Source organism: Vulpes vulpes, chromosome 16, assembly GCF_048418805.1.
Source record: "Vulpes vulpes isolate BD-2025 chromosome 16, VulVul3, whole genome shotgun sequence".
NCBI lineage: Eukaryota > Metazoa > Chordata > Mammalia > Carnivora > Canidae > Vulpes > Vulpes vulpes.
In genome coordinates this window covers 64,791,816-64,816,305 of record NC_132795.1, presented here as the reverse complement: position 1 = coordinate 64,816,305, position 24,490 = coordinate 64,791,816, and the positions used below count along the sequence as shown (strand labels likewise).

General features: G+C 40.3%; 1 pseudogene; it reads left to right on the top strand.

Moving 5' to 3' along the window:
* The first annotated feature begins 18,036 nt into the window (after positions 1-18,036).
* On the top strand, positions 18,037-18,935 carry LOC112915314 (interferon-inducible double-stranded RNA-dependent protein kinase activator A-like; annotated as a pseudogene).
* Positions 18,936-24,490: the final 5,555 nt, after the last annotated feature.

The following is a 24,490-nucleotide window of genomic DNA, read 5'->3' as shown; positions in this document are numbered from 1 at the left end:
ATTTCTATATTTTTTTCACTTCAGATATTGTATTTTTCATCTCTTGAAGCCATTTACATAGCTTTTACATCTTCTCCTTCTCTTCTCAACATGGTCATATTTTCCTCTACTCTCCTGGACATATATAGCATATTTATATGCTATATATAGATGGTTTTGTTTCCTTGTCTGATGGTTCCATCATCTCTATTTCTTGGTTTGATCCTAATGATTGATATTTCCTCTGAGTTATGAGTTCTATTTTCCTGCTTCACTGTATGCCTGGTAATATTTTTTTTGATACCAGATATTAGGAATTTTACTTTGTTGGTTCTTGGATTTTGTTATATCCCTGTGAGTAGTATTGGGTTTTGCTCTTGCTTTAAGATTGGCTCAAGCACCATTTAGGATTAATTTATCTCCAGACAATGCACTTCTGAAAATTCTACTTGTTAACCATAGGAATACAAATTATTCCCAGTCCTTTGTGATCCCCAGAACATTTTCTGCCTAAAAAACTGATAGTTGGGGCAGCCCCGGTGGCTCAGCGGTTTAGCGCCACCTTCAGTCCGGGGCGTGGTCCTGGAGACCCGGGATCAGTCCATGTCCAGCTCCCTGCTTGGAGCTGGCTTCTCCCTCTCCCTGTGTCTCTGCCTCTATATCTCTGTGTCTCTCATGAATAAATAAATAAAATCTTTAAAAAAAAAACAAAACTGATAGTTCTTTTCATAGCCTTGCATATTTTCCTCTCACGCATGGGCAGATCAGTACTGAGGCTAAGTTTCCCAGGGCATTCTGGTGCATTTGTGCTTTGTAGTTATCTCTTCCCTTCTGTTCCATAATTTCCAGTTGCCTTCTCTCCCAACATTGACTTGAGCTCAGCAAAATTGTTGGGTTCTGCTTGGATCCTGCCCCTGCAATACAGCTTGAAGACTTCAGGGATCACAGTCCTGTGTTGTAATGATGGTCTGTGTCCAGAAAATATTGTTTCATTTAATTCAGCTATTTTTATATTATTTAGGACCAGGTGGTAAACCCAGTTCCTGATACTTGATTTTGGCCTAAAGCAGAACACTCTGTTTACCTCCATTGTCTAGTTTCTCACTTCATTATGATTATGACTCTTCCTCCATATGTCACGAAGGGGAAGACAAAGAACACAGGTAGTAATTGTGGAGGCTGAGAAAATTAAGGCCATTCCACTTTAAGTTCAGCGTTAGCACAAGTACAGCCATCCCAGGCCCCTGTGAATAAGAGCTGAACTTTACCTTACTTCAGTTACAGGAAGAAAAGCAGCTTACAACTTAACATCCTAGAAAACCCCATATTAAAATGAGAACAGAGCCCAAGCCAGGGGCAGGAAGCCGCATATCAGAATGAGAACAGAACTTGAGAAATTCCTCCCCCCCTTCTGGAGGTCCCCTAGACCAGCCCTTAAAACTAAGCTGAAACCCACCTCGGGGTCCAAGTCCCTGCTCCGCTGTGTCCGGTACACTTGGACCCAAGCTCCAGCTTGTAAATAAACCCTCGTGTGTTTGCATCGGTGTCGGCTCCTTGGTGGTTTCTCGGATAAGTAATCTTGGGCACAACAGTAATTAGTTTAAATATAAACACCAAGCTATGTGTCTAAAAGTTACTGAAGTAATGTCTCCTCACATTTAACCTTTCTCAAGTAAAAGAACTGCCTCACTGAAAAGTTTATAAATTTGTTATAAATCAGTCAGAATTCCAAATTAATACTAATTCAATTTAGTAGGAATTCAGCTATAATTCATATCATCTAAGAGAACTATACCAACAAGGTTAAAACTGCATTTCTAAATATGCTAATATTCAATATTCAATGTTCATTGAGTATTCTAATGTTCAATATTCAATGTTCATTGAATATTCTAATATTCAGTGATATGGACATACCACTGTTTATTTAATCATTCATCTGTTTAAGGATATTCTACTCCCCCACCCCAAGATTTTGACAATTATGAATAAAGTTGTTATTAACATTCATAATAGGATTTTGTGTGAACCTAAGTTTTCACATGATCAATGCCCAAGATTGCATTAGCTGGATTGTGTGGTAGGTGCATGTTTAGTTTTATAATAGACTAAAGATTGTTTTCCTGCATAGGCACACTATTTTACATTTGTATAATCAATGAATGAAAGATTTACTTATTGATGTCACTAGTTTTTTATTTTAGCTTTTTTTTTAATTCGTGCATAATGTGCTGTAGATATAATATGCATTTTTCCAATGACTAATGATTTTGAACTTCTTTTCATGTGCTTATCTGCCATCTATATATTCCACCTTTAAGCTATTATGAAAAATACTACTATGAACATTAGTGATTCTGATTCCAATTCTAACATATGGGATTGGAGTTTCCAACATGACCAAGCAATTATCTGGCATAAGCTGAGTATCCTACAATTCAACTCATTCTGATGCCATCTCCCTGGACATGGTATCAGACCCCACATGTTAAGGGCTCAGTCCTACAAGACTGCCTCCCACACACTTCAGACACCAATCAAAAGTCCAGATAAATAATTGTGCTTTACCTGGCTATAGATTAGAGGTTTCAGTGACACTCTTTTTGGGTTTGATTAATTTGCTATAGTGGCTCACAGAGAAACATGTTACCTACTAGATTCCCGGTTTACTAATAAAAGGACAAAACTCAGGGATAGAGCCAGATAGAAGAGATAAGTAGGGCAAGGTGTGGGAGAGAGGGCACAGAGCCTCCATGACTTCTCCTAGCATGCTACTCTTCCCAAATTTTCATGTGTTAACCCACCAGGAAGTTTTCTAAACCCTGTCTTTTGATTTGTTTATAGAGACTTCATTAAGTTGGCATAATTGATTAAATCATTGGTAATTGAACACTATCTGGAATTCCAGCCAGCTCCTGGAGGTGTGTGGTGGGGAGGGATATGACATGGTTAGCTCCCAGGGCAACCAGCCCCTGCCTTAGGTTACCTAGGGCTTTTCCAGAGGTCACCTCATTAACATAACAAGAAACACCTTTGCAGCTTTCCTCACTGGAAATTGCAAGGGATTTGAATACCAGCATTTTCTTCTATCCCCTCTTGCCTAGATCCAACAGAAAAACAGAAATCTATTTAGTGGGGACACTCTTTTAGCTTCATTCATGTTCATGTTCAGTATTGATAAAGTTTTGGAATTATAAGTGAGGTCCAGAGACAATGAGCAACAAAGAATTCTTGAGACGTCTTTGGTGCAAAATGGTGGTTTTATTAAGCCGGGGGACAGGACCCATGGGCAGGAAGAGCTGCTGCCCCAAGCCTGTGAGGGGGGCTGATTATGTACCTGGGAGTTGGGAGGGGTTTGGGGATAGCTGTACTCTCTAAGGAATTTTAGAAGCAAGGACCCTGAGGTGGTCTTGAGGGGGCTAGCTATTGTTGGGAAAAGGTCACTTATTACCGTCTAATAAAATCTGAGTCATGAGACACTTCAGATGTATATGGGAGGGCCATGTGCTTGGGGATGATTGCCAACATGTATCTTGGGGGTTTAGAGATAAAGGAAATTTCTAAAGGAATTTTTATATGTTAAAGTAGACTTACAGGCTCCTGGGGGTTGGGCTAAGATTGCCTTCTGCCCTTAGCAAAGTATGAATATTGAGGCAGTTAAGTCCATAGAGGAATGTCCCTTTGCCTGTTTCAAAGACTTGTCAATGTGCTGTCAATGTGCATGCCTTGTCCTCAGCTAGCCCTGTGTTCCCTCATCAGGATGAGCGCACATCCCTAAAGGCATGTAAACCAACCCTTCATTTCTTTATCTTCCCCAGTTTAGACAACCAATGTTTTAATATCCCATTTCAATTCTCTATCAAACTATTATTCTGAGGAGGACATTATGGGCTGTAAAGTGTGTTCCTTAGTCTGAAGAAATGGTGTTCAGCCATCCAAACTGATTCAGTGTCTTCTCTTCTGGCTCTCTTACACAATGCATTCTGAGCATTTGCATGCACCATCAGGTAAGGAAATCCCAGTCCAGACTCAGTATCTGCTCCTGTCAGGACCTATTCATAACCCTCCAGAGTTACTGCAGTAGTCTAACTGGCTGGCCAGCCATGTTCAGGGCCTTCACACCAAGGAATCTGCCACATAGCTATCTGTAGTCTCTGGCAGTCTCTGCCATCTGCTGGCATACAGAACAGTTCCTACTGGCATTTTGAGCCTCAAAGGGTGCAAGAAAAATGTCTAGCTTCACCTATCTTATCTGTACATTGCTGCACCCAAATGCACTCATTTCCTGGGTCTAGGTGGCCCTCTCCAGGAAGCCCATGAGGATATCTGCTTGCCAGTTCCCACCACCTTCCAAGCCAAAGTTCTGACGGTGTTGATATGTTCTATTGTTAGCGAAAATAGGGAAAGTTTTAAAGGGCCTGAAGTGGGAAAGGAGTGATCTCTAAGCATGTTGGGGTGGGGAAACACAGGGAACTCGGCATGCAGGCACAGTTGTCAGCACAGGCTTCCTCACGTATCATATCTCTTATTTGCTTGTTAAATCTTCACCTCTGGGCATGATTTTGAACATTATAATGAGGGAAGAAGTCTGTGAAAGGTGAAGTTTGATGGCCATCTTGTCTCAGATTAGTCTGAACTGGTCTGGGCTTCTTTCTTGGCTCTTGCTTTGCTTTGGAAGAAAAGTGATAATAAGCAGCAGGAAGTGCCCAGGGTGCATAGGGGCTGCCTCCTAAGCTTCCAGACTGTCTCACTATTTTAATTTCCAGTGATTTCCAAAGAACTGTGTTCCATATAGACATCCCCTCAATAGGCCTGGTTTCCATTGTCCTTCTGCCTGACCATGTGTCCAGGCTATTGGCCAATGCCCATGAATCAATAAAAACCCAAACATAGAAGCTTTCACTGCTATTCAATTCTTCCACCATCGCTAGGAAGGCCACATGCAATTTAGCACACCAGGCTGATCTGTGTTTATCTTCCTTGACCAGAAGGTGGCCTTCCAAACAAGATGCAGTACATCCATCTTGGAACTGCTGTCCACAGAGTGGCTTTTTGTTGATTAGTCAAGGATTTTTCATAGGGCACAGCCAAGAGACAATAGAACCTAGCTTCTCCTCACATAGTTCCAGAGTCAGTCCTAGGGCAAAAGGGGCTCCTTGCTTATGAGAATCTCCTGCTTACATTCTCTCAGTTAATGATATCCTGTACAAACCATTTCCATGGCATTATGGAACTCTCTTGAGCATTTCCACCCCCATGAGAACATTTCTCTGACATCATCCTAGATGGTATTCCATGTTTGAAGGTCACTTTATGCCTTCAGTCATTGGGAAACCTTTAATTAATGTCCAATAATAAGGCAGTAAATGCCCCACAGATGGACACCCTCAAGTCCAAAGCTTCAATAATCATCACTGGGAGGTGCTTACAGGCTTTTGCCACCAGCTCTAAGCTGTTTTTTAGGGCTATTTTTTATCTGAATGCAAACTTTCTTGATCATGTCTCCAGTACTTCCCCCCCCCCCCATTTGCTATTTTTTTGTTGTCTAACTTGGATAAATTCTATTGATTTGTCAAGTTCACAGATCCTATCATCTGCCAACTCCACTCTACTATTCAGCCCATCCATCAAGTTTCATCCCATTTATTGGAGATTTCAGTTCTACACTTTTCATTTAGTCATTTTTATAAAATAGGTAACTTCAATTTCTTTGATGAAACTTTTCTATTTATTTGTTTCCTGAGGATTTTTTAATATTATTAAAGTATTTTCTATGGCGTTTGTTTTAAACTCTGTCAGATACTTCTGACATCTAATTACCTCAATGTTGTCATCCAACATTAAATTAGATTGAATTTTTCATTCAAGTTGTGATTTTCTTGGTTCTTGATATGATGAGTGAGTGTATTCTATACAATTTAATTTATTTCTCTCTTCTTTTTTTAAAAATTTTTTTAGCAGACAACCTCCTTGTTGAGTGTAGTTCCATAGTTCTAGGACATGATGTGTGGGTCTGTTCAGCTTCACAGTGTGTCCCATCAACAGCCCCACAGCAAACGTGGAGCCCTAACTCACATTACCTGGTTGAAGATGGAAGAATGAAAGTTTAGCTTCTCCCTAAGCCCCTCTGATATCTTATTTTCCTAGCAAAAGTGGGCACTTATTTGGCCTGCTTGTTATCTCCCTGTGGGAGTATATGCTCAGCTCCCTTCTGGGCTCCCTGGTATCAGGGAGGGGGGAAGCTGCAGCTTGACTCAAAACCACTATTTTTTTTTTTGCTAAAGGACCGGGCAGAAGCATAGTCCGTCCCCCCACCCCTCCAACCTGGGCCCCCTGACATCAGGGATGAAGAGGTGGGGCAGTGGAGTGCCTGTCTCACACTACTTTGTTCCCCTTATTGATGCCAAATTGGTGAGCAAGTTGAACCACCCTGGGCACTATTGCCAGTGCCTGGGAATGAACTGAGAGATGAGTATGTTGCTATGGAGATCTCTCTGTTGCTTGTTGAGGGATGCTGACAGCTGGATCCTACTGACTCTACCCAGGTGGAAGAGTCAAAGCAACAGCCTGCTTCTGTGTGGAAGGGATTTCAGAGTGCTGCCTGCATAGGTGGGTAAGAGGGTGGGATGGAAGATCAGCTTCCTTCTCAGCCTTACTAAAAACCATGAGACATGGGAGGGTTGTTGGTGTTTGGCTCCAGTCTGGAAGATATTGTTCAAGAAAGTTCCATTCTGGGCAGCCTGGGTGGTTCAGTGGTTTAGCGCCACCTTCAGCCCAGGGTGTGATCCTGGAGACCCGGATCGAGTCCCTTCTGGGGCTCCCTGCCTGGAGCCTGCTCCTCCCTCTGCCTGTGTCTGCCTCTCTCTCTCTGTGTCTCTCATGAATAAATAAATAAAATTTTTAAAAAAAGAAAAAGAAAAAGAAAAGAAGGTTCCATTCTGGTAAAGCCACTCATTTTGCAGTTCTAGTGCTGACAGGAATAGGCTTTCCTTGGAGCTTTTTTTTGCCTGTGCCTATGGGTGATTCAATCGGAGACTCTGCAGTGCCTTGTCCAAGATGTATGAGATGCAAAAAGAAAATGCAGGGGGCTCACCACTGGGTGAATGCTCAAGTCTAGAGTTCCAGACAGTCCATCTTCTTTCCACCTCTTAGATGCTGCCTATGCTTTTTTGTTGTGTTATATCAGGCATTTTGTGGTTTTAAAGAGAAGACTGGGAGAAATAAGTCTACTCAAACTTTGCTAGAATTGGATTCTAAGATGCATTTTTAAAAACTCTTTTGTGAATAGCAAGACCTCAGGGCTTTACACAAAGCAGACTAATAAAATCACCAATAAAATCATGGTTTAATTATTTCCTTAATAGCAATTAGGCTACAAGTTTCATTCAGATCTAAAATATTTCAGATCCCCCCCCCTTTCTATTTTGATTGAGTTAAAGTGAGGAGGAGGATGCACTCTATGTTAATAATCTCAATGTGAACTAAGGGATGTTCCAGGCAATAGCTATCCCACACAGTGTAGGCCCTAGCCTAGGGGATTATAGTCCAGAAGTCAACTATAAGTAGCTAATGTAGGATTCCATTTATGTAAAGCACAAACACAGGTGGAACTAATCTATGTAGACAGAATTCAGAGTGGTGGTCACTGCTGTGGGAGTCGGTAGTGACTGTCAGAGCTCAAGGGGGTTTCTGGGACACTAGGTATGTTCTGTTTCTTGATCAGGGTCCTGGTGACATTATACTCTAATAGAAAGAATAGTTTACTAGAGGAAGTCAGTAAAAAAGAAGGGAATGGAATCTTAAAATGACATCATCTTCCTGGAAATAGTGACTTTTGTTTTTCTTTGCAGATTACAATTGCACAGAACTCCTTAAATCAGTATTTAGAGAATAAAATGACTCATATTTTAGATTCCTTCATCCCCTCCCCCAAATCCTATTTTGAATAAATTTTTAGAAATCAAATGATAGTTGTAGATGCTAATTTGTAGCTTTAAATGTATTTATAAAACATGTTGTTTATTATTTAAAAAAACAAGGAAATTTTAATCCATCTTTACTATTTTGTCCTCCACTTGAAAAAAAAAATCTATCAAGAAAAAAAGGGGGAAGTTGTTTGCCTTTTTTCCCCTGACATTACCATTATAACATATTTATAACATAGCATAATTTCTTTCCCGAAAATAGGGAAAATGCAAATATGCCAGGATGCTGGAAATTCAAAATCATCAAAATATGACTACAATATGACCTTGGCAGAAGGAGGTAAAGAAAGGCAAACGTAAGAAGGCACCATCCTGCTCTCAGGATTACAGCAATAATTTAGCAGTCAATGTTTTATCATAAAGCCGAGTTTCCCCGATATAAATTATTCTAGCTCCAGTGCTGCTGTTTCTTATGCAATTGCTTTTAAAATAGAGCACATTCTTATGCTAAGTAAGTATGCATACCCTGGTGCTGAATATCATTTCTTATTCTGAGACTAGAATATTAAAAATAAATATTTGCAGCCTCTGTGATAATAAAAGTAACACAACATGAACTCCAATGACAATGTAAGGCAAAAGAAGAAAAACATTTAAATGTTGAACTTACAAAAAAAGAAGAAAACCACAAGCAACTGTTAGACTTTTTAGAACTCATTCGCTTGAAATATATTATTTACTGCATAGAAATTTTGTTGTTGTTCTTTTTTTTTGGTAAGTTGTTCTTTAAAATGGATAGTATTTAGATTAGCAAATCCTTCCTTTTTTGATTAGATAAATCCCATATTATAAAAAAGCATAGAGCTTTATTAATTAATTTTCTACTAATGCAAATAAATGCCCTTCACACGAAGCAGACAAATAAAATCACCAATAAAATCATGGTTTAATTATTTCCTTAATAGCAACTTGGAATCAATACAACTGAATACACTCTCCCAAGACTTAATTTCCACCACACTGAGTGGCTTTTATGTGGTTTCCAGTAATCAAAACAGAGAGGAAGAAGAGGAAAGAGAATACATTTCATACACATTATAATGACAGCTTTAAAAAATGACAGGTTTAATGTTTCAAGCAAAACAAGGAAAAGCCAACTGAATAAAGAACACAAGGCCTGGTGTGTTTCACTTCTCCAGGATTCACTTCCACTGCTAAGAAAAACAGAATCAATCATCGTCACACACCTGGACTCCAGCTTTACCTCCAAGGTAAATAAAGCAGCTGAGCAGTAGTCCATGAATCCGGACTCTTGAATTATCTTCCTGATTTGGCCACCAATCAACTAAATGACCTCAGAAATCTTACTTCCCTTGCCTATTCTTGCATCTCTTTTTTATCTTCAAAATAGAGATAATTATATGCATTTCTTTTAGGGAAGTGTAGCATGACAGTGTGATGTGTGTGGTTTTAGAAACAGGTACCTTTTGTGTAGCTGGGCAATCACTAAATCATCCTGTCTAGAAGAGGTGCATCCCATTAAGCTGTTTATTGTGCATATTTCCCCAAAATGAGTCATATTTTTTTTTATTAACTTTCCTGATACAAAGTTGTGTTCCTATAAGAAAAGAATAAATTTCCCAGAAACAGCATTCAGAGTCAGATTCTACTTAATGTTTATTTGTTAAGCACCAAAAATATGTCTGACAGTATGTTGGAAATGTTCACATGCTTCATGAAATTTAATCCTGTAACAACCAATTATGGATTTTATTTTACTTTCCCACAACAATACTGTTGTTACTTCTTTCACTTTTTTTTCAAATAGGGATTTTGAAGCTCAATGTCATTAAGTGACTTGGGGGTGATGAACTCCAATGACAATTTGGGGATTTTTGTTGCAATAAATTTCTTATAGCACTTCATTTTTATAATCCTGCATATCTATAATCTAGATGAAAAAGGATTCACAACAGTTTTCTTTGTGCTTAGTTTTGAAAAATACAGTAATGAACATTAAGACTATTGGGAATTTTTGTTAATATGCTGAACGGTAAGGGCATACAGACCTCCTGGCGGTGATAGGATTTACAACCTCCCATAACAGTGCCAGGTCCTGAGGATGCCAAGAACTCTCAGTGGGGGCACAGTGACCAGGGCCTCAGGCCAGGCAGCCCTGTGCAGGGAGGGCCTCAGTGACCTGCATCACCCATTGGAAACTGGGCCCTTCCCTCCATGTTTCCTATGTGGTGAACTATTACTGAGGAGAGAGCCCACCTCACAGCAATCTCAAAAGATCTGCCATCAACCTGCAATGGTTTTATCTCTGCAGCCTTTTTTTGCCTGCATGCAGCTTCGGTGGGGGCTCACCTTGCTTGTGCTGCTTAAAACCTCTCATCTGGACCATAGAAATAGTCTCTGTCTAAGCACCTGATGACCTAATAGTTGCTGCCCCAGAATTCACCTTAGTTTGTGTAGCCAAAATTTCTTGATGATCTGTGCTGTGGCATTGCCTTGCCAGGAGGTATGTGCATGGTATAAGCATTTCTTCATATACAGCTTTTTTTTTTTTTTTCTGAGGAATTGTATATGCCAGGCACTGTATTAGATATTGGGAATAAAACATAATCCTACTCATAGCAGCCTAAGTAGAAAGATAGAAATATCCTCAATCAAAACTGTGCTAAGTCCCACAACAGAAGCAGGTATAAGAATTTGTCAATGCACAGAGAGGGCTCCATTAGGCCCATGTAGGCCAATCCAAAGAGGCTCTGTGCAGGTGCTTTGAGGTTCCAGCAAAATGAATGCTCACATTGCTCTGAAGATCTCTATGTTTGAAATATTAAACCCTGCAAAATTAATTAATGTTATATATCAATTTACAACTTTATATTAAACAATGAAATACTCCAGAAGAGCTAATCAAATCAATGTGGCACCACTTTGAACACACTTCCATACAAGCCTCCACTTTCTTATTGATAGCTTATTCCTCTCATTTACAACAAAGGACTGAAGCCCAGCTGACCTCACCAAGATTTCTTTGATTGATAAAACACCATAAATGTCTGTATAGGAATATCTGAGGGGGCACCTGGCTGGCTCAGTTGGTGGAGCATCCAACTCTTGATTGATCTCAGGGTCTTGAGTTTAAACCTGAAGTTGGGCATGGAGCTTACTTAGAAAAAAAAAAAAAAAGATCTGATAACTTCCTTTCATTATCAGGCAACATTAGATAAATTACCAACGTTATCAAAACATCTTTATAATGATATTTAACCTACAATCAAATTAGTAAGCTTCATTTATTTACAACAAGATAAAATTCTTATAGGTAGTAATTTGTAGGAGTTGCTAATCTACCCTGAGTTCCTTTTGCACCTGATCTACTTCCCAAGTCTTGCAAGCTTTCAAAAATACCATTCTTAGTTGCTTTCTCCCCAGGATTCTCTTTAAAGCCTGTATACTGATGACCTTCAAAGCAATAGGAAAATAGGTGAAGAGGTACCAGGAGAGAAGAATTAGGTATTTTAACTTGGGGGCTCCCATTTATAATAGCAAAGATGGCCCTTTGATTTGAAGACTCTCCAGCTTTTAGACCAGAGAAGACTTGCTACAGGAAATCAGAGCTCCTTAGAGTCAGGGAGCCACGAAGGAAGTCATGATAGGCTGGATATAAAATCTAGCATTTTGGCTTTCAAGTTCTTTTAGCCCGATTCTCTTAGCCATTTCAAGAAAGACCTTGGGCAGACTGTTTATCAGGTGTCTGGAGGGCACCATAGGACCCTAGTTGGAAAAGGAAAAGAAGAACTAAGAATAAAACATTTTATGTTGGAAGCTTGGTGTTTCTGATAGGATGCTGTGGTCATAGTAGCACCCATTTGCTCCTCCTGGATAAACAGCTGTGAGAAAAATGAGGAATGCGTCCCAAAGTATATTCAGTGCCTGATTTATTTATGGCACAGTGAAGTGTTCAGATTCAAAGACAGTTTTTATAAAATCTATACATTTGGGGAAATTTTTGGTGCATCCAGGGGGAATTAGCTGCAGGCAAGTAGCTCTGGTGATCCATAAGACCACATCAGTACTTTGGTTAGCAGTGGTCCTAAAAAAGCTTGCAAGACAGTTTGGTTCTTATACAAAAGCATTACTTGGCACTGTAGGAAAATCTAAGTATTCAGATAATACAGATAAAGACACTTAGGAATTTTGTTTGATTTATGAAAGAATCAAGTTGAATTTTTAACTGACTTTATGAAATCTGCTTGTAAAATAACTAAATAAGGAAGTAAAAGAAGGGTAAAGACTTTTCCCCTCAGAACTCCCAGAGTTAAGGTCAGGGCCCAGTGCGCCAGGGAACCTCAGGGAACAGGTGCTGCCTGAGGAGGAGATGGGGGGCGGGATGTGGGGAGGAGGAGGAGTTGGAGGGATGGGGAATGGGGAGGACATGGAGGGATGGGGGGATGGGGAGAGGGAGGGATGGGAAGATGGTGGGATGGGGAAATGGAGGGATGGGGGATGGGAAGATGGGGGAATGAGGGGAGATGGAGAGGGGAGAAGAAGGGAAACCAGAGGGAGTGGAGATAGGGAAGGCAAAGGATAAGGCAGATGTGTCAGCCAGTGCATAGGACTGTAGAACAAAGACATAAAGAAGAAAAAAATCCATGTAGCTGGACTGAAGAGGGATTTATGGGAAGGGAATTAACGCAACATCATATGTAAGTCAGTGAGAAAAAGATAACAGATCATAGACTATCTTAATAATAAAGTATGGGAGCAGAGATTCTTAGAGCAAAACCATGAAGGCAAGTACTGGAATATAATTAATATAACTAACTTCCTGGATCATGAAGAAGGCCACTGGTGGGAACTATGAAATATGAATTTGAACTAACAGCTAGTTTCTGCCCCCTCCCCCAAAAAATTTACAATAAGGTCATGTCTTTTTTTTCTATATCAACCAAACATTATTATTATTCCATGGAAGATTACAATCTCATTCTCTGTGCCATCCCAGATCCTGGAGCGAAAGTTGGAAGTTAAAGACAGGCTGGAGTGAGTACTACTCTGCCCACAGCAGTGGAGTAGGGAGGGGAGTCCTGCCCCCTGTGCAAGGTGACCAGGTGGAGCTTGAGGGCACAGGCAGGAAGCTTTTAGTGGCTGAGAAGTTTGTCCAGGTTTCCAGAGCTCAGGTTTACAGGAGGATGTTTACAGGGACCCTGCCAGTGGCCGAACTAAGTGTTGTAAAGGAGTGGGAGTCCTGGCTTCATCCCTCTGGTTAGTTGGTGGTGTGTCCTGAGACAGGCCCCTCTCACTCTGAGCCTCAGTTTTCTTATCTTGAAATTGAGAGGGTTTCCCTATGTTATCTCAAGGATCCTTTCCAGTTCTAAGCCTCCAAAGTTAATTTACTTCATTATACCTGTTTAATAACCCCTAATGTGCCTCCTTCAAAGACTATCTCCAAGGGCTCAGTTCAATTAAAGTTAGTCTTTAAGCAGCTACTACCTGTAAAGGCAAAGTAGTAAGGAATGTGATTTTGTTGTTCTGAATGAACTCATACAATCTTCTGGTGTGTGTGTGTGTGTGTGTGTGTGTGTGTGTGTGTGTATTTGTTGTTATTGTTAACATGGTTTCAGCTCTTTGTAGTCATCTTTCAGAAATATTTGTCAAGTATTCTACTTTTTGGTGACGTTGAGCATAATGTTTTCTTTTACATGCTAATAGTATGTATCAATTTTTTTAGAGATGCTTATTTAATCTACCTTAGTGCCAAAAGAAGGCAGTGTATCAAAAGGCATTTGTTTAGAAATTATGTCTTGTCCGATAAATCAGGTGAAAGTTAGCCAGGGTCAAATAGAGTGGAGCGAGGGTCGCAGCCCCCAAAGGCTTACTGCCAATGTCGGAACCCAGAAAGCTTTACTTTACTATAGGGCATTAACTAGGGCAGCTCGGGCAGAGAATTAAGGTGGAATCCATCCCAATTTCCAGAGTGAAACATTGTAATCAGGTTTTTACACATGTTTTCAGTTATGCTTATGCACTTATAAGCATTTGCCCAAAGAAATTTTTTTTAAAAGATTCTTTATTTATTTATTCATGAGAGACAGAGAGAGAGGCAGAGACATAGGCAGGGGGAGAAGCAGGCTCCTCACAGGGAGCCTGACTGAGGACTCGATCCCCAGACCTGGGATCACTCCCTGAGCCGAAGGCAGACACACAACCACTGAGCCAACCAGGCGTCCCCTGCCCAAAGAACTTTTTATATATATTATTCTATATCTTTGCTTTTCTTTTCAGGTAATAATATCACCTTGTTATGTTTCCAATCTGCAATATCTATTTTTCCAATATATATTTTTATCACATATATTTCAAGAGCTGTGAATATATGCTCACAATCCCATATTTCAAATCCTTAGAGTCATATATGTATTTCAGTATTCATAATTTTTTCAAATTTTAGAAGGATAATATTCTATATAATGAAACTCCCAGATGGTCTGGGGAGGTACCTTTTCTTCAACCATACTGGTATTTCTGCAATGTAACAAATGAATATTTACAAGAACTGAAATGAACAGACTATCCACAACACAAAGCAGATCTCCATCAAACAAATTTGCTGTAAATTCTTTCTAAAACTTCAGTGTTTGAGAGCTTTTGCATTTTTGAAGTGCTGGTAAGTTACTGTAGATCTGCATCTCACTACGTAGAATCACACGATTTATTATCCATTTTCCTGTGGATAGGCATTTAGGTTATTTTTGTGATCTTTGTTATAAAAAACAGAGCAATGAACATTTTTTGACAATCCATCTTTGGAAAAACCTAACAGCATATCCTTATGATGAATTCCCAGAAGCAGAATTGATGTGTCAAATGAAGGGTCAGCGGGCATGTGATTTTACATTTTGACAAAAATTTCCAAAGTACCTTCCAAAGAAGTTTGCACCAATTTATTATTCTCATTTATTAAGTGGTAGTAGGTATAGGAGTGTCTGTTTCCCCATACTTCTCCTGTATGGGATTCCTAAGCTGGCTATCACAAAGTACCATAAACTGGGTTGCTTACATAGTACCAATTTATTGTCTCACAGCTCTAGAGGTTAGAAGTCTGATCAAAGTATTGGCAGGGTTGGTTCCTTCTGAGGGATTTGAAGGGCATTATCTTCCAAGCCACTCTCCCAGCATTTGGTAGCCTGAGACATTCCTTGTGGCTGTCTTCTCCTTGTGTTTTTACATGTCCATCTCTTTGTCAAAATTTCCCTTTGTATAAGGACGCCAGTCATACTGAATTAGGGCCCATCCTCAGGACCTCATCTTACCTTGACTTTCTGCAAGGACTTTTATTTCCACATAAGATCACAGTCACAAGTATTGGGGTTAGGGCCTCATCACATTTTCAGGGTACTCAATTCAACCCATAGCATTTCCCAGTATTGACTATTATTAAAGTTTTCCAATGTGAGTAAAAATAGTATCTCACAATTTCTATTTGCACTTCTCTAAGTTAGATTTGAGCATTTTTTAAAACTTTTAAAAAATGAATATAGACTCACAGGGAGATATAAAAGTAGTACTAGAGTGCTGTACCCACCTTTCTTCAAAAATGGCATCTCCTATAATTGTAGTATGATATCAGAACTGGGAAACTGTTGATGATAGAATGTTGTCCACCCCACTCCATATTTTATACAGTGTTCACCATATTTTACATGCACTTTTCTGTGCATGTGGTGAGTGCAGGTAATCATTCTCTGCAATTTCATTCTCTGTGTAGATCTCATGTACAAATCTGTATAATCACCACCTTGATCAGGGCACAGAAGCACAAAGAAATTCCCTCATACTGCCCCTTTGGTCACATCTACCATCCTGCCCCCTTTCTTGTTCCCCAGCAACCATGAAGCTATTCTCTATCTCTCTCTAGCTGTGACAGTTCAAGGAGGTTCTAGAATGGTATCACTCAGCACATAACCTTTAGACATCAGCTCTTTTCATTCAGCATAGAGAATGCCCTTATGTTGTAGGATACAGTTGTACACAATACATGCATCAATCATTAACTGCCTTTTATTGCTGAATAATATTCCATTTAATTATTTTTGGTATTACTAGTCCTTTATATGTTTTTGTGTGAATTGCCTGTTTAAAAGAAAGTATTGCCTCTCCTCTTTGTTGTCTTTATCTTGCCTTATTTTTTTCCCCATTTAAAATTTTCTTTATCATATCAGACTTATCAGTCCTTTATTTTTTGGATCCTTGATTTTTTTTTATTAACTCACAGAAAGGATTCCCACTCAAAACCTATAATGTTAAGTCTCAAATCTGTCTGGAATTATTCTATGTATTTTTAAGGGGTGAAGTAGGGATCTAAATATTCTGTAGTTCTTAAATATTTATTTATTTTCTTTTTGTAAAGGAATTTATTTATTTATTCAAGAGGGACACAGAGAGGTTGGCAGCGACACAGGTAAAGGGAGAAGCAGGTGCCCCATGGGGAGCTTGATGCAGATCCCAGGACTCCAGGATCATGACTTGAGCCAAAGGCAGATGTTCAACCACTGAGCCACCCAGGTGCCCTAAATATTTCTTTCTTTTTTTTAAAAGATTTTATTTATTTATTCATGAGAGGCACAGAGAGAGAGAGAGAGAGGCAGAGACACAGGCAGAGGGAGAAGCAGGCTCCATGCTGGGAACCTGATGTGGGACTTGATCCCAGGTCTCCAGACCAAAGGCGGTGCTAAACTGCTGAGCTACTGGGGCTGCCCTAAATATTTATTTCTTATAGCTGTTGCTTTGCAAACATTTGATCAAACCTTAGTATATTTGTGTCTTTTAGTGCTTGTACACCTGCTTGGCAAGAATGTGGCTTGTGAGCCCTGGTTAATCATGACATAAAACTCATTTAAACTGCTAAAAATCATCTGCTGTTTGATAGTAAATTTGTATAGAAAGTGTTAACATGCAAAATACAGGGTGTAGGTTTTTTAGATGATTCAGGTTTGTGGGCTTCTAGCCAAATTCTCAAGGTCAATATACCTGAATATATCATCTGCTTTTTTTTTTTTTTTAATGTCCTCTCTCCCCCTTAATCCTAAAACGAGCAAATGCAGGTATGTAGGATACTGGGTATAGTCTCAACAGAGCTGTCCCACTTATGGAAAGGACAGGTTCTCAGCGGTTAGCCTGTACTTCTATCTGCAGACACAGTGCCCTGCCTTGTTATAGTCCTCATGGAGAGAGAGAATTGGCCTATAGAGCTGTGATGAATGCCCCCCAAAGACAAAGATAACCATTAGAATAGGTTCCAGTCCTTATTTGGCCTTGGCAACTAGCGATAGGTGATTTTCCTCTATGCAGTTTACTTATTAGGTAAATAATCTTTCTATGCCCAGAAGATATTCCTCTAAGGAAGATGCCAACACATGCATGTATCAATAACTAGGATAGGCACCATCAAGGACTTTTGAGGGAGCCACATACAATGAAAATTATGGCTGACTGACTTCCACAAATAATCACCGAAGACCCCAGAGGGTTCATGGCCCTCAGAATTGGAAGGGCACCCTGATTTTGCCTGTGTGAACACTCTCTGGATGGACTCATTTCTTCCATAGCATCTATACTGATGTAGCCTGATTGCATCAACATGGCCATGAAGTGAAGTAGTCTTGGGTGTTCATCTTGCCCCACAACTTAGTAAGTTGTGTCACCTTGACTAAGTTAATTAAGTTCCTCTGTCATAACATGGTGATAATAATAGTGTGTGCCTTAGAACTCTGGAACAGATTCGATTTGATAATTTAGCCAACATGCATTAAAATTTAGCCAACTCATGCCTAGCAGAGTGCCAAGGACTGAATGTTAAGCTGCCATCATCGTTCCTTCCAGTGTCTGGCACTCCTTGCCTCCTGAGGTCATCCCAATGGCTTAGGGTAGCCTGCAGTCAAGATTTCTGAACTCGGGAGCCCTCCTCTCCGGATGGCCGACCCGGCAGGGAGTGAGAAGGCGGCTCCGCAGGGCTCCTCCGCAGGCCGCCAAGCCTTCCCTTCCTGCTAAGTCCCAGAGCAGGCGGCGCGCCTTGGCCCCCGCTGGAGCGCGAGACAGCGGGACCTTCAGCTTGGGGAAGATGATTGCAGCCAAGCCAGGGAAAACGCCAGTTCAGGTATTACACGAATACGGCACGAAGACCAAGAACATCCGGGCTTATTACTGTTAAAGATCGGATGTGCAAATACACGTGCCCACTTTCAGAGTAACCGTTGGGGACATAACCTGCACAGGTGAAGGTACAAGTAAGAAGCTGGAGAAACATAGAGCTGCAGAGGCCCATTAACATTTTGAAAGCCAATGCAAGTATTTGCTTTGCAGTTCCTGACCTCTTAATGCCTGACCCTTCTAAGCAACCAAAGAACCAGTTTAATCCTATTGGTTCATTACAGGAGTTGGCTATTCATCATGGCTGGAGACTTCCTGAATATACCCTTTCCCAAGAGGGAGGACCTGCTCATAAGAGAGAATATACCACAATTTGCAGGCTAGGGTCATTTATGGAAACTGGAAAAAACTGGAAAGGGGGCATAAAAATAAATAAATAAAAATTAAAAAAAAAAAACAACAACAAGCCAAGAGGGACGCTGCTGAGAAATTTCTTTCCAAATTCAGTAATATTTCTCCAGAAAACCACATTTCTTTAACAAATGTAGTAGGACATTCTTTAGGATGTACTTGGCCTTTCTTGAGGAATTCTCCTGGTGAAAAGATCAACTTATTGAAAAGAAGCCTCCTCAGTATTCCTAATACAGATACATCCAACTGCTTAGTGAAATAACCAAGAAACAAAGTTTTAATATAACATATTTGGATATAGAAGAGCTGAGTGCCAATGGACAGTATCAGTGTCTCGCTAAACCATCCACCAGCCCCATCACAGTCTGTCATGGCTCCAGGATGTCCTGTGGCAATGCACAGAGTGATGCACCTCACAACACCCTGAAGTATTTGAAGATATTTGCAGAAAGAAGGTGAGCCTGAAGCAACTCCAAAAGCCCTCAGTAGGACATAAGAAGTCCTCTTTTCACCCCTTCCCAAGTACAATGTTTACTGTTTGAGTTTGTGTGTTATTTCTAAATCTCTTCCTAGATTCCATCAATACTCCAGATTTAAGTATCTCCTAGTAGTTATTAAGCTATTTTTAATGGCTTCAACTTTGTACTGGTATATCGTATTTATAAACTTTGTACCATAGGCAGAGTGTAACACCCATGCTACAATGCCATGTACATAGAAGGAAGAAATTGCATGTTTGTTGATGAGGAGGAGGAAGATGGCAAAGAAACAAAACTACTGCTAGCAACAGTTGTTCTTTTTTAAAAAATATTTTATTTATTATTCACAAGAGACATACACACACACACACAGAGAGAGAGAGAGAGAGAGAGGCAGAGACACAAGCAGAGGGACAAGCAGACTCCATGCAGGGAGCCTGACATGGGACTCAATCCCAGGACTCCAGGATCATGCCCTGGTCCGAAGGCAGGCACTAAACCGCAGAGCCATCCAGGAATCCCGCAACAGTTGTTCTTACTGGTGTTTAACCTCTTCTTGGCGCAAGTCTTTGTAAGGGGAATTCGAAGGAAGCCCCTTAGAATTAGAGTTTTGAGGAACGCACGAACAGGCATTCATTGAATGTGATTGTTGAATTTCAGGGAACATGATTGGTCTGCTGTGCATTTGAATCCATGTAATAAAGAGCTGCTGCTGTAAAAAAAAAAAAAAAAAAAAAGAAAAAGAAAAAGAAAAAGATTTCTGAATTCATCATCATCTGCTATTGAGTCCACACTGCAGGATTGATCTCCTCAAAGGTCAATTAATTTTGTTTCTTTCTTTGAATATTAACTAAACTCACCATTTCGGAAACATACGTTACTCAGAGTCCATCCTGGGCACATCTAGGAGATAAAATGGACAATCTGAAAAGCTCTTAATAAACTGTTAAAGGATGGTAATGGCTTAATGTGTCTGTCTTCCCATGTAAGATACTTATCATTTTAAGAGGAGCCTTCAGAAAAAAAAAAAAAGAGGAGCCTTCAGTGCCTTTTCCTAACAGAGTTGAAACAATGGAATGCCCATGTCCAAGGGCTATCACTGGGAAGACAGGGGTGAGTAATGGGGGTTTTTCCTTGCTCTTCCCATGAGTTCACACAGGTGTCTGCAAGAGAATAGGGGACATTTGTTTGCCTACACAGCTTGTCTTTTCATTGTAAGGGAATAGAAATCTCTTTCTTTGGGAAACCAGCCTCATTTCCTAACTTTGTAGGACGACCAAGCTGAGGGGCCTGGGAAGCTTATCTGATTCTGGTCCTGAGCACTGAGTACCAGGTAAGCCTGAACAACTATCTCTGTCTTCATATGTAGATCAAAGCAGAAATGAGAAATGGAATGAGTAAGAAACTTATTTATTTATTTATTTATTTATTTATTTATTTATTTATTAGATTTTATTTATTCATGAGAGACAGAGAGAGAGAGGGGCAGAGACAGGCAGAGGAAGAAGCAGGCTCCATGCAGGGAGCCTGATGTGGGACTCAATCTGGGGTCTCCAGGATTAAGCCCTGGGCTGAAGGCAGGCACTAAACCGCTGAGCCACCCAGGCTGCCTGAGACACATTTTTAAAAAAGATTTTATTTATTTATTTGAGACAGAGAGAGTGAGAGAGAGAGAGAGATAGCAAAAGACAGCATGAATGAGGGGAAGGGCTGAGGGAAAGGAATAAGCAGGTTCCCCGCTAAGCAAGAAGCCAGACCCAGGGCTGGATCCCACGGCCTGGAGACAGTGACCTGAGCCGAAGGCAGATGCTTAACAGACTGAGACACTCAGGTGCCCCAGAAAGACATATTTCTGATGACATCTTTTTTTTTTAAGATTTTATTTATTTATTCATGAGAGACACAGAGAGGCAGAAACATAGGCAGAGGGAGAAGCAGATTCCTTGAGGGGAGCCCGATGTGGGATGAGATCCTGGGACTCTGGGACCATGCCCTGAGCCGAAGGCAGATGCTCAACCACTGAGCCACCCAGGCGTCTTGATAACATCTTTTGAGCACCTAGATACAAGGATGCCTGACCTAGCTAGCCATCCACGATTTAGTTCTCTGACACAGTAGCACCTGACTTCTGACCCACATCCTCAGACTATTTTTCCCCTTTATTTAAGTGGGTTTGAGGGATTCATATTATAGACAACTAAAAGGGTTTTGATTAATACAAGTGTGTACAAATGGATCTGTAGTTGAGGGGTGAAGACTTACAAAAATCTATTACCATCACTGAACAGAGAACTTACAGTTTAAGCTATATTCATCATAAGCATATAGCCTAAAAAAGTGAAGCATAGACCTTATCAAGGTTTCTCCACTGCACACAAACCCTGTGATGGTTCTGCTTGCTTTCTGATAACAATATACAGTCCTCTTTGAATCAGACTCCAGCCTTAGTTCCTACATGAATCATTCTCCAAATGCCAATCTAGTTTCCTGCACTTCCAACACCATGATCCTCCATCTGTCTATCCTGTTAGTTCTTGACTTGTCATTTTGTTTAAAACCTTGGGTTCTGCCCTTCCAGAGATTTGATTTTACCGCTTCCTAGGCCTTGAGCTAGTGGCCAAAAGTATCTAATTGTCAATTTTTTTCAAAAAAATCATATGGAAAATAATAGTAAGTAGCATTGTTGAATGATTTAAATTATAGTGGATTAAAGTGTCTGGCTCATAAGTTCTCAATGACTATTAGCTAATTTTTGCTATGACTTTATCCCTTTGGCACGCAGCACATAGCCTGCATGTGATAGTATCTAGATAAATATTTGTTGGATTAATAACCAAATATATCCTTAGCCTTGAAAAATTGGTTAATGCATATTCTTCTCTACCACATAGGAAATACCTTGTTTTATGGAGGCAGGGCAATAATGGTCAAGACAGCGGGGGGACAGTACGAAGCCAGTCAAACAGGTTTAAAGGTTAGCTGTGCTATTTTTTCTTTATGGGATATGGGCAAGTCACTTACCTTCTGGGAGCCTCCATTTAATCACCTATATTTGGTGACGTTGAGAGTACATACTCTTAGGGTTGCTGAGAGGATTAAAGAAGGACAAATATTCAATGTAGCCCATCATCAATTAAGTCTGCAGTTCTGGTGGAAAGTGCATTAGTGGCATTAGGGCTGGGGAATACTGAGAAAAATAGCTCATACCACCTTTAAAAGACTCCAGCCATGTGCTTCATTTTCCAAAGAGTTGCTATTGAATAAGTGATTATACCTGATGAAATACAACTCATCCCTAACAAGTTACTCCCATTTGTATGATACTACACTTCCTATATTTTCAAATGTCATGTGGCGTTAAAGTGGCTAAACTCCATCAGCAAGCAGTCAATGAGATCTTGGTGACCGATACCCAGCCTATTTTTCAGCTCAGTGAGCAGGCAGTGAAAGTAATGATGAGGTCAGTGGGGGGTGTTCATCAGTTTCTTTTAAGAAGCACAAGGTTCTGGAGAAAATCTGATGAGGGCAGTTCAATTTTCATGAATGCCTAACCCGTTGTAGCCAAATTAACCAACAGAGATTATCTAGAGATCTATTAAATTTATTGGATCAATTAATCCAATGCAACATTGGAAAATTAAAATGAAAGCATGTCACAAAATTTAGTTTAGTTTTTTTTTTTAAGATTTTATTTATTTGTTTATTCATGACAGAGATTGAGAGAGAGAGAGAGAGAGCCAGAGACACACAGGCAGAGGGAGAAGCAGGCTCCACGCAGGGAGCCCAACGTGGGACTCGATCCCAGGCCTCCAGGATCACACCCTGGGCTGAAGGCGGTGCTAAACTACTGGGCCACTTGGGCTGCCCAATTTTGTTTAGATTTTACATTTATTTGTGGAAGTTCATATAGCTGTGAAGACAGGAAATGTAATGTAGTCATTAAGAACCTGAGCTTTAAAGTCTGAATGCTTGAATTTGAAGTCCTGTTCTACTGGTTCCTGGCTGTGTGGTTTAGCCCCCATGCATCAGTGTCAGAGTCTGTCAGATGAAGACAGTAGTAACTCTTCTCGGTGATGTCGCGACAGTAGCTCTGTGTAAGGGATCTACTATAGGAGCTGGCGCTTGGTGAAGGGCTCCATACATGTTAGCCAATATTATTTCCAATTAAGGATTTACTAGCCAATGCCTGATCTTTATGGAATACCTTGATTAGTAGGGTTAGTAGGCACGCATTCTTGAGGCGGTCACACACTGCCCACACAATGGTAACCTGAGATTATAGACTCCACAGGTCAGGCTCAGGGATCCTAAAAATCTATTTGAATGGTATCATCAAACATAAGGGAATATAGGAAATGTCTCCGCTTAGAAAAATCGAGAGAAGTCTTCCATGTCCCTTATGGTCTCCCATTAGTCAATTCACGTCCCTCCTCGGGGAAAATAATTAGAGCAAGAGAACAGCAGGCAATTTTTCAAACTTGTCCTTTATTCTTATTGTAGATAGTGACATTCATTGAATGAGAGCATTTTGGAAGAAACCCCATGCATTCAGCGCTGTTTGGGTTCCGTGTGAATAGCTTGTAAAAGCTTTTCTCTGTGCTCACTTACTTTGTGTATCTTCCCATTGTCATCCCTTGTGTCTGGCCCGCCTGCATTAACATAAAATGATGGGTCTCTCTTAACTCTAACCTAAACTTCCAGGCTCATTACTATGTATGAGGTCTGATTTTACTCCAATTTAGTATTAATAATCTAGTTTGTGGACTCCCCAAAGGAACAGCAACATTTTAAATGGCCATTTAAATGACCATTTTGTTTGCCGTGTGCCATTCCTTCTATTTTCATGTATATGCCAACGTCAACTACCAACTGGTAACAAATGGACTTAATCCTTTATCTGCATCACGAAAGAAGCTTGGACTCTTCCAAGCCTCTGTCTGCCTCCTTGGCCAAGTCTCAGCAATTCGCCTTTGGAGACCACTGTCTCTCATTTAAAGGCTATTTTGCTCCCTCTAAGCTCATCCCTTAGGTTTCCAGGGAGCAGTAGAAAATAGGGCTACCAGTGACCTTGAAAATAACCAGATCGTGTGAGACTGTTGCCAATATTTTCTTGCACTTTTGAGAAAACAGCCCTGCTGTCTATATAGACAACACAGGGGATGAGGTGTAGCTTACTTATTGTATAAAAGCCAATCAGTGCGATGCCCAGTTTCTGTTCCCAGAATATCTTTTAGAGCCAGTTAGGGTTTACGGGAAAGAATGGGAAGAGAGCATTTCATGCCGTGCAGTTTTCAACATTACTCTTTATTTTTGTCATTCCGGATGGAAGAGCTCCCAGATTCAATGTCTGCCATCAGTCTTTTCTGTAAAATGAAAATTCACATGGAAGGAGAGAAACTTTTTCTTTCTTTCTTTCTTTCTTTCTTTCTTTCTTTCTTTCTTTCGTTCTTTCTTTCTTTCTTTCAAAATCAAAAGTAAAGAGATAAAAGCAACTAAATGCTGTTAGGACACAAAATGGTTTCTGAAGAAAACTCA